The 5,629-nt window shown below is 40.3% G+C and overlaps 1 pseudogene; it reads right to left on the reverse strand.

Annotated features, from left to right (window-relative positions):
* Positions 1 to 286: 286 nt before the first annotated feature.
* Positions 287 to 1,166, reverse strand: Eif4h-ps1 (eukaryotic translation initiation factor 4H, pseudogene 1; annotated as a pseudogene).
* Between the last annotated feature and the right edge of the window lie 4,463 nt (positions 1,167 to 5,629).

Genomic DNA, 5,629 nt, shown 5'->3' on the forward strand with positions numbered 1-5,629 from the left:
TGAAGCACCTCAGCCCACGTCTGCAAGTGACCAACATACATCCTGCATGAGAAGGAGCGGGAAGAGGCAGGGAGTGAGACAGGAGACAAAGAAAACAGAAAGAAAGCACAAAACAGGCACTAGATAGATATAGTGAAGCCAAGAAACCACTTGTTACCGCTGACAAAAAACTCACAAGTTCTGTGTTTCCTCTTTAAAGAGGACAGTGCCAGGTGGAATGGGGCCTTCAGGACCATGGGCTGCCACCAGTCTTAATCCAGATCCTCATGACCCATTTCCTCCCAACCTAAACTCGTTTTTGCTCCTTCTGAACCACTTACATTCTGGGCCTAGCTCCCCATAAAATGGCTGAGTTAGGGTTGGCTACTTGATTAAGTTGGGTTGCCACTGTCCAAGTTTAAGCTGCAAACTTGTTCTCTGTGCTCTTCTGTAGGTTCTCTGAAGTCCATATTGGAGGCACTCAGAGGAGGACCATCTCAAAAGTGACTCCCTATTGGAGGACCTGCTCGCTGGTCCCCATGGCTACTAATGCCCCTACCCCACCAGGCAGGCCCATACAAAATCACCCATCCCTGTAGCCAGAGTTGAAGTCATCCCAGGAATATCATCCAATTCTACATTCTCAAGAGTCACCCATTCCTCTGTCATCAGGTCTGCCTTTCCTGAATCTAAAGCCACCTTTATCTTGCTTTTTGCATTCTGCTACGCAAAGTGACCGGTCACAAAAGCATGCTCCATCATAAGTCAGAGCCTCCTTCAGGAAATCCACCTCATCAAATTTTACACAGCAGAACTCTTTAAATTTGTCTGTGTCTTTGTGTCTGATTAGCCATACACTCTGAATGCTGAGATCCTTAAAAATAAGATCTGTGTCACCCTGATTTGTGTTAAAAGGGAGATTTCCTATGTAAGCTATGTAGATGGGGCTCTGTGGATAGCTCCTTCAGGCTTCTGGACCCATGACCACCAGCACTGTCATGGGACTCTCTATAGCCACTCATGCTGCTCTAGGCCTGATCATCATAGGTATTAATGTCCTCAATTAGCTGTCTCCACTCCTTGAAGCACTGTTGTGTTATTCTCTTTTGCCCTGTATTGCAGGTCAGAAAAACATGATGCACAAGCTTCCATCTGATTGAAAACAAGCTTTTACTGGTCACAACCATAATGACACAGCACAGAGAAACTAAACTTTATTATCTGGACCCTTAGAGAAAATGGTTGTCAACTTATGTTGTACACTGTCAGTTTTCCCTTTGAGATTATTCCTGTGGACAAGTATTACATTATTCCTCATGATATCATACCTAATTTAATCCACTTTGTTCATTCAATTATTCTTATATATGATTCTTCCAATTATTTTATATATACGGTTCTATTATTGTCATATATAATGTACACATTTTCTATTTAACTGGACAATTTTCAACCCTTATGATTTTTACATTCATTAGTGATATTTCAAATTATTTAAATTCAGTTTTAAAAAAATATTTGATAGTACACATACCTTTCTTGCTTCATCCTTTATTTTTCTGGTTCCTGAACTCAGAAAAAAAGAGAAAGTATGTCAACTTTCAATTGGAAACTATTTTTCTCCATGTGCAATTATTTTCTTCATGATTTTATTTAGAATTGTAGATTTAGTATGCTATTACATATTCCATGCACCAGTATTTCTCAGTTTTCTAATGTTAAGCCCTGTGCCTTTTCTTAACCCACAGTGATTATACACACTCTGTATAGAAATAAGTAGTCCTATGTAGGAGTAACAAACAGGCTAATATAGGTTTACAAATGGCAACTTTATGTAATAGCAAATAAATCAACCAAAACATACAGGGATCTGTAGGAAGAAATTAAACCATGCATGGATTCATTAAGCAACAAGTCCCTATTTCTTGTAGCTTCATCTAAGAGTGTTCTTACTTCCAACATAGGATGCACTTAAGACTAATTATGAACCACAAAAATTTCTGGTTGGAGAATGAGCAAAGAACATGGAAAAAATGAGAAACTGGTCACTCGTTTTCTTAACTTAGTTTTATGTACAGTATTTTGATTTTATTGTAAATGTAATTGTTTAATCAATTATATGTTTCGATTGCTTGTTGCGGTAAATATTAATGCTCACTGATAGTCTATAAAGATTTCCTACCTAAAATTTAAAATATTCTGTTGAAATAATAATGATGGCTATTTTTGTTTTGTTTCTGATCTTAGAAGTAATAATGTACATTGAACTCAATGGAAAACTTGTTCTGGAAGCATGACTGAGTTGTTGGCCTCACCCCAACTTCATACCTAAGCATCTCCATATCCTCCAGGGCTACTTCTCAGGGGATAATCTGGCCATTGAACTCTGTGAAAGGGAGAATGAACCACCACAGTAGAGAAAAGAAAGTAAAACATTTTCTACATCACTTATCCTGTGTTATAATAGAGCTTACAGTCAGAAGGAGAATCTGGAAGGTTAGCCATGGAGAGAAAACTCAATTGGTAAAGCAAGCTGACTGATTCAACTTCCCCAGTTATTTTCTGCTGGATATTCTGAGCATCCCATTTAATGATGTCATCTCTTATCTGATGCTATTTGCCCTTTGAAATGGAATCCTCACCCAAAGGGATACTTTGCTATGCCTGGGACTCTATTTTCAACTTTACAAGATATTTAATTCCATGTCTTGCTTAAATAGGAAGTTCTGATGGCTGATTTTAAATTATTTGATTTTTGTAAACAAATTTTAAAGTTTTCAAGGACATTTGTGGTACTGTATGATGTTTGTTCTAACTCTGAAAATGCTATGGGTAATTTTATATTTAATACTTGAATTCTCTTTACTAAATTGATGATTCATCTCTGATTTTACAATGAAATAAAGGAAATGAAGCATCTTATAGTTCTTTCATGTATCTCTATGTATCTGAGTGGCAAGTTACTAGCCAGTAAGCCATACACAAAGACCCTATGAAAATGGGTAAGCTTTAGTATTCCTCTTTTCTTTATAATTTGTTTTCTCCCTAATCCTTTAACAATAGAAGTGGCTGTTCATCTTTTTATTTTAATATAATTCATACAATAGTTTTGATCACAGGTTCTCTTCTCAGATCCTCCTCACCCATCCAACTCCACATCTTATTTTTTTCTCTCATTAGAAAACAAATAGGCAAATAAAAAAAAAACCAACCAAACAGAAAAAAAAAAAAAGAAAATCATTTAATAACACACACACACACACACACACACACACACACACACACACACACACTCCATAAAACCAAACAAAACACTTGGAAAACATAATATATAAACAGAAGACCAATACATTCATGTTCAGGTTTATGATTATGCAGGAGAATATTCTATTGGGAAATAGCACATAGCACAATATTAAAAGTTGATGTAGAGCAATTTGTTTAACCTAGCCATTGCATATTTTTATCACCTCTTAAAGTTACTTCTAGGGGGCGGCACAGGTCTTCCTGGTTGCTGCCGCTGCAGAGAGCCCCTGGGCAGCACTCCACGAGCGAACTTGAGCCTCGGGACCACAGGTAAGACCAAATTTTCTGCTGCAAGAAAGCTGCCTGGTGAGCTTGGGACACACGGAAGCAGAATTTCTCTAGAACCGGGCACGTTCTGTGTTTACCGGAAGTCCCACACCCGCGGATCCCGGCCCGCAGCAGCTCTCTGCTCCCAGACCCGGTGAGAGAGAGACCCAACCGCCTGGTCAGGTGGGCACTCCTGAGGCTGCAGAGCGGAAGAGACCACCAACACTGCTCACCCCTGCCCACATCCCTGGCCCAAGAGGAAACTGTATAAGGCCTCTGGGCTCCCGTGGGGGAGGGCCCAGGAGCGGCAGGACCCCTGCCGGAGACACCGCCGGACCCTGAAGGAAACAGACCAGATAAACAGTTCTCTGCACCCAAATCCCGTGGGAGGGAGAGCTAAACCTTCAGAGAGGCAGACAGGCCTGGGAAACCAGAAGAGACTGCTCCCTGCACACACATCTCGGACGCCAGAGGAAAAAGCCAAAGACCATCTGGAACCCTGGTGCACTGAAGCTCCCGGAAGGGGCGGCACAGGTCTTCCTGGTTGCTGCCGCTGCAGAGAGCCACTGGACAGCACCCCACGAGCAAACCTGAGCCTCGGGACCACAGGTAAGACCAACTTTTCTGCTGCAAGAAAGCTGCCTGGTGAACTCAAGACACAGGCCCACAGGAACAGCTGAAGACCTGTAGAGAGGAAAAACTACACGCCCGAAAGCAGAACACTCTGTCCCCATAACTGACTGAAAGAGAGGAAAACAGGTCTACAGCACTCCTGACACACAGGCTTATAGGACAGTCTAGCCACTGTCAGAAATAGCAGAACAAAGTAACACTAGAGATAATCTGATGGCGAGAGGCAAGCGCAGGAACCCAAGCAACAGAAACCAAGACTACATGCCATCATCAGAGCCCAATTCTCCCACCAAAACAAACATGGAATATCCAAACACACCAGAAAAGCAAGATCTAGTTTCAAAATCATATTTGATCATGATGCTGGAGGACTTCAGGAAAGACCTGAACACACTTAGGGAAGCACAGGAAAACATTAATAAACAAGTAAAAGCCTACAGAGAGGAATCGCAAAAATCCCTGAAAGAATTCCAGGAAAACACAATCAAACAGTTGAAGGAATTAAAAATGGAAATAGAAGCAATCAAGAAAGAACACATGGAAACAACCCTGGATATAGAAAACCAAAAGAAGAGACAAGGAGCTGTAGATACAAGCTTCACCAACAGAATACAAGAGATGGAAGAGAGAATCTCAGGAGCAGAAGATTCCATAGAAATCATTGACTCAACTGTCAAAGATAATGTAAAGCGGAAAAAGCTACTGGTCCAAAACATACAGGAAATCCAGGACTCAATGAGAAGATCAAACCTAAGGATAATAGGTATAGAAGAGAGTGAAGACTCCCAGCTCAAAGGACCAGTAAATATCTTCAACAAAATCATAGAAGAAAACTTCCCTAACCTAAAAAAAGAGATACCCATAGACATACAGGAAGCCTACAGAACTCCAAATAGATTGGACCAGAAAAGAAACACCTCCCGTCACATAATTGTCAAAACACCAAACGCACAAAATAAAGAAAGAATATTAAAAGCAGTAAGGGAAAAAGGTCAAGTAACATATAAAGGGAGACCTATCAGAATCACACCAGACTTCTCGCCAGAAACTATGAAGGCCAGAAGATCCTGGACTGATGTTATACAGACCCTAAGAGAACACAAATGCCAGCCCAGATTACTGTATCCAGCAAAACTCTCAATTAACATTGATGGAGAAACCAAGATATTCCATGACAAAACCAAATTTACACAATATCTTTCTACAAATCCAGCACTACAAAGGATAATAAATGGTAAAGCCCAACATAAGGAGGCAAGCTATACCCTAGAAGAAGCAAGAAACTAATCGTCTTGGCAACAAAACAAAGAGAATGAAAGCACACAAACATAACCTCACATCAAATATGAATATAACGGGAAGCAATAATCACTATTCCTTAATATCTCTCAATATCAATGGCCTCAACTCCCCAATAAAAAGACATAGATTAACAAACTGGATA

Source organism: Rattus norvegicus, chromosome X, assembly GCF_036323735.1.
Source record: "Rattus norvegicus strain BN/NHsdMcwi chromosome X, GRCr8, whole genome shotgun sequence".
Classification (NCBI taxonomy): Eukaryota; Metazoa; Chordata; class Mammalia; order Rodentia; family Muridae; genus Rattus; species Rattus norvegicus.